Below are 10,858 nucleotides of genomic sequence, written 5' to 3'. Positions count from 1 at the left end.
TTTCACCTACAGTGTGTAATTTTGACTTCAGTTGGAAAGAGATTTTCCAAAATGGAAGTCTTTCTCTCTCAAAGAAATTTTGTTTTAGGAACTTCCCATCAGAGTGGATCTTCAGAGGTGATCAACTTGACAGTAGAAGTCATCAGTAATGAGACTTTTCACTCTCTTTAAAAAAAGAGAGAAAAAAAAAAAGTCAATTTCCTTCCAAAGACCCAAGCACAGCCCATCTTCCTAAAGTTGATGGCCTCACTGGTCTTTGGTTTCTCAGTTGTAACGGTCGAGATAACATGAAAAAGTGTTGCTCTGCATGCTTCAGTACTGCCAAAAGCATTAGGAAATCTGCCAGTCCTTTTTGGTAGTCTGAGGTATTGCAGTGCTGGGGATTTTACAAATTGACTTGCATTGTTTAAACTGTAACTGCCAGATAGCTGTAGTATATGATTTGTTAGGTGTATGTAAGCAGTTAGGTATTTGTCTAAACATTTAAAAAGAGAGGCAACTGAATGTTATGGGTTTTTTTTCCTGATGTTTTGACGGAGTGCTCTGAAGTACTTTCTTTCTGTCTGGCTTTCAATGGTGCGTTTCCCTGGCAGTTCAGTAGCACCTCTCTTGGGCAGCTCAGCTGACCAGGTGTCCCTCCGCGTTATGCAACACGCACAAAAACCCCTAGTCCCGTTATAACTGTGTACTTTGGAGAGAGATAATTTAATGGTATGAATTCAGAGCTGTGCAAGTTAAGGTAATGGAAAAGGAAAATCAAATACTTTTATAGTATCAGTATTTTTATTGGATGTATATAAACATGGGCACACCTTTTTAGTGTAAAGTGAATGATTGAGATTTGTTCTTTATTTTTCATTCTGCTCTTTGAAGTTTTCCACTTCGCTTTCAGCTTTATTCACCAAACAAGCAAGATGCAAAGCAGCAGCAGCAGCAGCGCAAGGGCTGTAGCTGTTGCGGTGGATCCGTAAGCGTAGATTCTGATTGTGTACGACCTCGTCCCGCAGCCTCCCAGGGTTATCTCCCTGCAGCAGTGCTGTAAGGAAGGGAGGAGACGTTTTCCAACACCGGCGAGAGTGTTTACTTGTATGCTAAGAAGGTGTTCAAAATGGTATCGATTAGCCTAAGTGCTGATTTTAAGTGTTCCAATCGCTCTTAACTTTTAAAGGTGGTGGTGTATTTCGAGCTGACCTGTTTACCTGGCATCCTCCTTTAGCTCAGCGACTCTTCTTGTGCACCCCCAGCCTCTGCTGGCAGGGCGGTATGAGAAGCTGGAAGGTCCCTGACTTAGTCTAAAAGCTGCTTAGCAACAACTACAGCATCGGTGTGTTGTCAACATTGTTCTCATTCTAAATCCAAAATGGCCCTGTACCAGCTAGTCAGAAGAAAATGAACTTTATTCCAGCCGAAACCAGGACAACCCCAAACCCCCTGAGTCTGGGTCTGCAACGGAAAAAAAAAACACAAATTTGGGACTCCTGGGAAAGCCAAATCCGCCTGGATTTGTGCAGCTGGAAAGCAAAAAACCCACCCCATTTTCATGCACAAAACCACACCCAAAAGATCACCCCTTTTTATGTTGTGGAAAAGCACTGAAACACACCCCAAACTGAGTATTTTGAAAAAGCAGAAAACTCCCCAGTTTGGGGAAGATTGGGGGTGAAGCACAGGCAGTTTGAGGGGTGTTGCTGGGGGTCCTCCCAGTGTGGATTATCTGGTGTGGATGCTCTGTTGCGGGTTATCCCAGGCGAGTTACCTGCTGTGGATCATCCTGGGTGGACTCCCTGGGGTAGGTCATCCCTACCCGTGTCCCCCCATGCACCTTTGTACCCTCACCTACCCCCCCCCCCCCCCGTGTGTGTTTCTCCCCCATATGCCCCCTGCTGCTCCAGCCCGCCCCCTTCACCCATGCGAGTTTTTAACCCACGCGAGTTGTTTCCCCCCGCATCCCCTGCTCTTCTGTCTCCTGTCCCGTCCCCCCCCGCTTCCTTTCCCTCTTCCATATTCCACACCACCACCACCAACCCCCCCCCGCATCATCCATCAGGCTCCAGACCCCTGGCATGCTGCCTGCACCCCGTTCTCTGTCATTTTTCCTTCTTCTTTTCCTTGCAAGTTGTTGTTGTTGTTTCTTTTTAATGATTAGACTGTTTTCGTTTCAAGCCACGAGTTTTCTCACTTTCGCCCTTCCGATTGTCTCCCTGTCCCACTGGGGGCGGGGGAGCGAGTGAGCGGTCGCGTGGGGCTTTGTTGCTGGCTGGCGTTAAACCACGACACGAGGTGAGTTGCAAGCCCTGCCTGGCTAATGCTGGAGGCTCTCTATGTTCGTCCTGCCATCTTGACGGGCCGTCCTTGTTCTTCATTGCCGCTTTATAGCGAGCGCCTCTCGCTCTGTAAGCGGCAGTACTGGGGCCGTGCAGGTACTGCGTGTTGCAGGCAGCAAAGGGCAATTGTGTCGCTTGCTGGCGGGAGCGGCAAGGAGTGCGGAGCCACGCTCCTGTAGGGAGCAAAGATGGAACCTCGAGGGCTCTGCGGTCATCTGCTGAGGACTACTACTATCCCGACAGGCCTCTTTGCTATCCCTGCTTCACGGCTGATTCCTTTGCACGCCGGAGGGCGGGGCGGTAAGTAACACCGTGCAGCGTCTCTTCGATAAGAGACAAGCCCCGCACAAGAAGCCTTGCGTGCGCGCAGGATTGGGAGAGCAGAGTTCTGACGGCACGGAGGTGAGGAAAGGTGCGCCCGCCCCAACTGAGCCCCAGGGTCGCCAGGGTATCGCTCGCTTGCAGGTGGGCCGCTGGCATCTGGTGCGCTGGGACGCGGCGTTCCCTGCTGAACAGAGCTGCCCCTCTGGCACAGAGCAGCTTTGGGTCTCTTGTGGCCTGCCTTCAGGCTGTCAGCTGCACCAGGCGTTATTTTTTGTTTTTAAAATCTGTCGCCAGCATCTGTTGACTGGCTGCTGTCACTCCCGCAACCCTGATGCCACATGCAGAGGGCTACAGCAGTCCCTGGGGGCTTGGTCCAGGGGACCACCCCTCCTCCCCCCTGCCGTTTGCAGGCTCCCTGTGCTGCTTCTCCTCTCTAGATAATGGGGTGGGGGGGCAGGGACAGAAGCGACCACCCGAATTGTCTGTTCTTTGCACTTGACTGCTGTAAACGCTCCAGGCACTCGGGTGCTTTTTGGAACGGAGGCGATGAAGATGACTGCCTGGGCTGCGAGTGGGGAAAGGGCAGGGCAACGTAAGCCCTGTGCCCCCAGTAAGTAGTTGCCGCCTGTGTCTGGTCTCTGCTGGGCTGAGCTGTCAGTCATCCCTCATCCAGCTGCTGCTCCGAAGAGGATCGTTGTGGGGATGCTGCTGCCCGGCGACCAAAATGGGGTCCTACAGCTCGGAGGCTGCAAAGGCGCGGTGGTGCCCCTGTAACGGCACCCGTGGTCCAACGGTAACGGCAGTGCGGCACGGGGGGAGAGTGCCGCCGCGCTCGTTGCTTCCTCCCGGTAAGGAAACGCCGCTGCCGCCCCCCGTGCGCGGTGTGGGCGGGCGCTCAGCGGGCAAAGCGCGGAACAGCAGCGGCGGCACCGCACAGGTGCGCAGCAGCGCCGCCGCCTCGGGTGCTGCCGCCTTGTGGGCAAAGTGTGGTACTGCAGCCCGGCGTTCGCGCGCCGGCTCTGGACCCCCCCCCCCCCGCGCGCCGTCGACGGCGGGCGCATGCGCGGCGCCCGGGAGCACCGTGGCGGCGCGCAGGGCGTGGGTCTCGGCGGCAGCGGGCGAGCGCCAGGACCGCGGGTGAGGCGAGCGATCCGCTCCGGCGGGGGATGCCTCCTGGCCGCCCGGGGCTGGCGGGACGGGAAGCTGCGAAGCGGCCGCCACGGCAGGCTCCCGGTCCGCCGGAGGCGAGCCGGGCCAGGGCAGCGCCGGGCAGTTCCCCGAGAGCCGATAGAAGGGAAGAGGGGACGGAGGCGGGCACCCTCCAGGCGCGGCCAACGGGCGCCTCCCCGAGTCGCCGGAGCTCCGACACGGCGTGGCGGCAACCGCGCATGCGCGGCGTCGCTCCTGGTGTTGCGCAGCGACTGGAGCGCTTTACGGCAGCTCGGCATCCGCGCATGCGCGGTGCGCCTTTTACGGCGCTCGCCGCTGTTGCCTGGCAACCAAAGCGCGACACGACGCCTCGGCCACCGCGCATGCGCGGCGACGCGGTTTACGGCGCTCGTGCCGTTGCCCGGCAACCGAGACGCGTTACGGCAGCTCGGCATCCGCGCATGCGCGATGCGCCTTTTACGGCGCTCGCCGCTGTTGCCTGGCAACCAAAGCGCGACACGACGCCTCGGCCACCGCGCATGCGCGGCGACGCGGTTTACGGCGCTCGTGCTGTTGCCCGGCAACCAGAGCGCGTTACGGCAGGCCGGCAACCGCGCATGCGCGATGCGCCTTTTACGGCGCTCGCCGCTGTTGCCTGGCAACCAAAGCGCGACACGACGCCTCGGCCACCGCGCATGCGCGGCTGCGCGGTTTACGGCGCTCCTGCTGTTGCCTGGCAACCGAGACGCCGCACTGGCGTTCGGGAGCCGCGCATGCGCGGTGGCGGCTTTTGCCGCCCTCCTGCTGTTGCCTGGCAACCAAAACGCGGTACAGCGGCTCGGGAGCCGCGCATGCGCGGTAGCGGCGCGTTTCGCCAGCGCTCTCTTCCGCCACCTGTTGAACAGACTTCGGTACTGCAGCTGGGGTGCCGCGCATGCGCGCTGGCGCGTTGTGCCAAGCGCTCGCCGCTGCCACCCCGCCACCAATGTTCGGTACTGCAGCCCGGAGGCTGCGAGTGCGCGGGGCTGCCCCGGTCCTGCACGTGCCGTCCGACGGTAACGGCAACGCGGCACCGGCGGGAGGTGCCGCCGCGCTCGTTGCTTCCTCCCGGTAAGGAAACGCCGCCGGCAAGGAAAGCTCGCACGGGCTGTCTCTGCCCGGCCTCCCTCTCCTCGCGGCGCGGGAGCACGAAGGGACAGGCGGGGCGCTTACCGGCTGCGGACAGGAGCTGCTGCGGCTGAAGCTGGAGAGGCCACAGAAAGGTAGAGAAGAAGAAATGGAAGGCCGGCCGGCCGGCAGCTGCCTCCCGCTGCAGGCAAGAGAGAGCCTGCCTCTCCGCGTGTGGAAGGATCCCTCTTTGTAGTCCGCAGGGTCCGTATGCAGCACCGACGGTGCGGTACGGCCACGTAGTGTGCGAGCGAGCGAGGCTCCGTGCCTGGGAAGCCTCGTCTTGCAAGACCTACGAGGCGCGTGTTCTCCTAGGGGGAGGACGGCCGTGCCGCCGGAGTTACAGAAGAGGAGGGGAGCGGGAGAGGAGCGGAAAGAAGTGTCTGAACTGGCAAATTCTCCTGGCAGCGCCAAGAACAAGAGCTGTGGTGAGCCCCGGGCCCTCGGGGCCCTGACTCCCCTCTTCTGCGTTCTGGTCCCTCCCTGCCCCTTCCCTGGTCCCCTCTCTTTCCCACACCGCTGCCTGTTTTTTTTCTTTTTTCTTTTGTTTCTTTTTCCTTCCTCCCTTGTACCTCTGATACTGAAAAGCAGGTCGAAGAAACTCCCTAAGACTCGTTTTGGAGTTTTAGAAAGCAGGCATTCTTCATTGCAGCGCTGGATGCACGGGGGATAGTTCCACCTAGCGTGCATGCCACCGCTTTAGCACAAACAGGTTATATAGAATAAGTAATTGCATGTTAATCAGATTAGAATACATATACGTAAAAACGATGGCAACCGATTATCATAGTACTGCCTACATCCGATCACGCGCAATGAAGGATCCATTTGAGTCGAAGGGCTGCTTTTGCGACCACCGACCCATTTGAAGTTCTTGCTGGCTGTCCTTGAAGTCTTTATTCTTGTCCTTGTTCTTTGATCTTGAAGCTTAACGCAGTTTCAGTCACGTGTGGTCAGTTTCAGCATTGTTCTCATCCAGCGTACAGGAACATCTAGTCATAAGAGCAAAGAACTGCAAAACTTAGGAGTACCTACCTCTGCTAGTCGATTGCTTGGCTATACTTTTGTCTATTGTTTCAATGGTAGTGTTAGTATAAGATTTCTAATAATTATTTACCAAATCTCACTTTTGCAGTCACCTAGCAGCAAACCAGTTTCCACAGCTGGTACAAAATATTAAAACCATACCAATATTTAGACGTGCCATACAGAATGTATGGAAATAGGCTATCAGAGGTGTCTGAGGGGCAGGGGGAGCGCCGGGGGGCGCCCCGAGCCCCGGAGCAGACTCGCTGGCGGGACTCGATGGGCACGCGACTGACTGAATAAACGCTGGCCGTCCGTCCTCTTTGCCCTCCGGGCTGCGTTTGCGCTCCCTCTGCACGGGGCGAGGGGCCGTGAGGGAGCCCAGGGGAGGAGGAGGAGGCGAGGCGCTGGGGGGGTTGGGCCGTGCCCCCCCTGTTCCTGCTGGGCTCCAGCTGTTGCAAATATTCTGGTAAAGAAATCAAAGTTTAATCACATAGAAGAGTTAGGTTTGATTAAGAAGTAAAATTGTGAAGCATAACGTATAGGATTGTCAAGTTTGAAACGTAGCCATAGAAACTTTAGGAACTGTGTTACGCGTGACTCTAGGAACCTTAATATTGTTAAAGTTTGAAAGAGCTAACCCTAGAAACCTCACCAGGAAGTTACTGGCTTTTCTACGTTCTGTTTCAGGAAACTAAGGAAACTGTCGTGGACACCAGTTTGCTGCTTGGAAACCCCCTTACCCTTCCCATCTCGATTGGAGTATCGAAGATGCCAGTCAGCAGAGCTAAGTGTAACTGACCAATGATTGTTTTAAATAAGAATATTGATAAGGTTATATAATCAAAGGACCGATCATTATAAAGGTTAAATTTAAGAACGAGCATAGTATGCATTTTTACAGAAGGAGCTTAGGTAACAATGACCTGACAAAAAAAGTCTGTGAAAACTGATGGATTTTGATACTAAGCGGGGCACGCCTTTGGAGGAGCGATCCCCCGTGTCCCCAGCGCTGCGATAAACGAAGTGCCCGCTTCTTAACTTCACGTTGGTGTTAAGGAGTTTTATTCTGGATTTTGGTAACGGTTTTGGCGACCCAGATGGGACCTTGCGAGTGAGACTGGACGAGATCGAGTGTCGATCGAACTCCGGCCGGCACCGAGGTATTCTCGGGGAGAACCGTCACCCTCGACTCGCCAAGCTCCTCGCAGCGTTCCCTGGAAAAAAGCTAAGGCGCTGCTTCTTTGGAATTTGTTTGGAAAGCCTGCCCGTGAGGCGTGGCGAAAGCTTCGCAGGGTTGGGGCTTGGAGCTTGGAGGGTACCCGTCTGCAGTGGAAGCCTAGGCGTCTGCCCGTAAGTCATAAGCGAAAGCTATTGCTGGGTTGGACTTTGTGTATTATTTGGGACGATTGTCATTTGCATTTGTTTGGTATTTGGTATTTGAATGTATAGAAGTATAACGGCATTAGCAAAATTGTTTAAGAATAAGAGTGCAGGAAATGGAACTGCTGATGAAAAGATACCAAAAACATCAGCGTCGGGATGTTTATTGGCACGTTGGGGTGAATTGCAGGAAAAATGGTAAACAAACAGAACTTTGAGTTACAATACTATATTGCAATTACTGTCGTTTTGTAGGAGAGAGAGTAACTGGAATAAAGTGCCATATGTAGATTTGTTCTTTTTAAGTGAACGTATCTGACGGGGACCGGAAGGGAGTCTCCCAGCAGAACCTCTGGTTACAGCTAAACTGGGAGAACAGAAAATTGAATTTGCATTGACACTAGAGTCACCTTCTCAGTTTTAAATACCTTAGAGGGAGAGTTAAGTTTTGAAGAAATTGGTGGTGTCGGTGCAACAGGTGAACGAGAAACTAGACCCTTCTTTAAGTCTTTCACAATGAAATTAGGAAAGCAACGGGTCACTCAGCAGTTTTTGTATGTGCCAAATTCTCCTAAACTCCTGTTAAGGAGAGATCTATTTGAGAACTTAGGGGCAGAAATTAAATTTAAAAATGGAGAGATTAAAATTTTAATTCTAGAAACTAAACGTATCGAAGCAGTGGCTTTGTTGTTAACAGGATGGTTACCGACAGCAGAAGATTATACCAGTCAAAGTCTAATGCTGTAATTCCAATCGTCTGGACTGGGAAGTTCCCGGTAAATCCGAAAAGCAGAACCTGTGAGAGTTGATTTAAAGCCAGGATCGAATCCGGTAAGAATTAAACAATACCCCCTAAAACCGGAAAGTCGGAAAGGGTTAGCAATGGTAATACAAACGTTTTTAAGATACAAATTGTTAACAGAATGTGAATCCAGATATAACAACCCGATCTTGCCTGTTAAAAGGCTAATGAAGAAGATGATAGATTAGTTCAAGACCTCCTCAGAGCAATAAATCAAATAGTACAAGATATTCATCCGGTAGTAGCAAATCCTTATACTTTGTTAACAACCCTAACGGAGAAACAAGAATGGTTCACAGTGTTAGACCGAAAAGATGCCTTTTTCCGTATTCCCTTGGATCCCGGTAGTCAAGAGGTTTTTGCTTTGGAATGGGAAAATCCTGAGACTGGGAGAAAAACACAATATACGTGGACAGTCTTGCCTCAAGGCTTTAAGAATAGTCTTACCATTTTTGGAAATCAATTGGCACGAGAATTGGAGATTTGGAAGAAAGAAAATAATCAAGAAATCTTGCTGAAATATATGGATGATCTGTTAATTGTAGCCGAGACGGAAGAACAATGCACAAAGCTAACTATTAACTTGTTGAACTTTTGGGGAATCGGTGGATATCGAGCGTCAAAAGAAAAAAACCAAATAACCCAGAAAGAAGAAACTTATGTAAATGAGTTTTAAAATCCTAAAAGGACAGAGACAATTGGGAACTGAGAGAAAAGAGGCAATTTGTCGTCTCCCCGAACCTAAGACGAAAAAAATTAATGACGAGCATTTCCGGGAATGGTCGAGTGGTGTCACCTGTAGATGATAAATTGTGGCTTGCTGGCCTGACCTTTATAGGAGCAGCTCAAAACCTCAAACAATGGATTGGACCGATGCCCAGAAAGCTACTTTCCAAGAATTGAAACAGGCTGTAATAGGGGTGCCAGCCCTAGGCCTGCCAGATCTCACAAAGACACTTGAACTTTTTGCTTGTGAAAGAAGAGGTATAGCTCTGGGTATCCTGGCCCAATATTTAGGGCCAAGTGGGCGAGCTGTGGCCTACTTCTCGAAGCGATTAGGTAATGTGAGTCTGGGATGCTCTGGTCGTCCGAGAGCCGTCGCTGCAACTGTGCTACTGATCCAGGAAGCTCGTAAGTTTAACCTGAGGACAAAGGATTACTGTACGTTTCCCATATGATAACTGTTGTGCTAAAACAGAAAGGGGGGCATTGGTTATCCCCTAGCAGGATGCTGAAATACCAAGTGGTGTTGCTGGAACAAGATGATGTTTACCTAAAAACTACTACCACCGTTAACCCTGTTGCGTTTTCCACAACTGATCAAGTTAAAGGAGAACTGGAACGTGACTGCTTGCAGACAATCGAAAGAGTTTACTCCAGCCGACTGGATCTCTGAGATGTGCCGCTAGAAGAAACGGATTGGGAACTATATGCCGACGGAAGCGGTTCCATCTGTGAAGGAAAACGTTTATCAAGATAGACAATAACTACTGAGGAGGTAATTGCGTTGCCAACTTTGCCTTCGACGATATCTGCCCAAAAGGCTGAATTGATAGCTCTTATTCGAGCTCTGGAACTAAGTCAAGGAAAGCGAGTCAACACTTGGACAGACTCAAAGTATGCTTTTGGAGCAGTACGCGCACATGGAGCGATACGGAGAGAAAGAGGACTGTTACCTGCGCAAGGAACCACCATTCAGCACGCAGAACAAATACTGGAATTGTCAGAAACCATTCAAAAACCAACAGCAGTCACGATAATGCACTGTAAAGCACATCAGTTAGGTAAGACCGGTCCGAACGCAGGTAACCGACTGGCTGATAAAGCTGCTAAAGAGGCTGCAGAAAAAGGCATCCTAGCACTAGTTCCAGAGAAAAGTATAAAGTTGCCTAAAGAAACTCCAATGTATAATGAAAAAGGTGAAGAATTAATTATTAGATGGCAGGCTAACAAAATGAAACAGGATAGGCTGTAACACCGACAGGTCAAATAATAGTCCCACCCACAATAATAAGAGAAGTTGCCCTAGCTGAACATCATAAAGTATACTGGGGAACAGAAAGTGAAATATGACAAAGATTGCTTAAACAATTATAAGCGGATGTGAAATTTATATATAAAATTATCCCCGAATCAGTAATACGATCATCTTTGGGATTATTAAAGAAGGAAATTTTTTTAGGAGAATATTAGCAAATTGATTTTATAGAATTGCCTTGAAAAGAAGGATCTATCCTAGTTTTAGTTGATATGTTTACTGGGTGGCCCGAGGCTTTCCCTTGTCGCACCGAGAAAGCAAGGGAAGTAGTCAAAGTCTTGCTCAAAGAGATAATACCAAAATGTGGGGTGCCTGTAAGAATGTCATCTGACAATGGCCCTCATTTTATAGCAAAGATTAGGAGACAAGTTGAGCAAAGTATTATCTATAGATTGAGACTATCACACCCCACATAGACCACAAGCAAGTGGGGGGGGGGGGGGAAGAGAGAGAGAGAATGAACTATACCCTTAAGCAACAGTCGAGTAAAATTTGTCAGGAAACCTCACTCACATGGGTTAGAGCATTACCCATGGCTCTATTAAGAATCAGAGTATAGCCAGAAGAGAAAGCAAATTGAAGTCACTATGAAATATTGTATGAAAGACCATATCAAGAGTCCTATGTTCTGAGTATCTTGAGTGC

The sequence above is a fragment of the Buteo buteo genome, chromosome 19 (genome assembly GCF_964188355.1).
Source record: "Buteo buteo chromosome 19, bButBut1.hap1.1, whole genome shotgun sequence".
NCBI classification, from domain to species: Eukaryota; Metazoa; Chordata; class Aves; order Accipitriformes; family Accipitridae; genus Buteo; species Buteo buteo.
The sequence above is the reverse complement of the archived record's forward strand: the minus strand, read 5'-3'. Positions refer to the sequence as shown.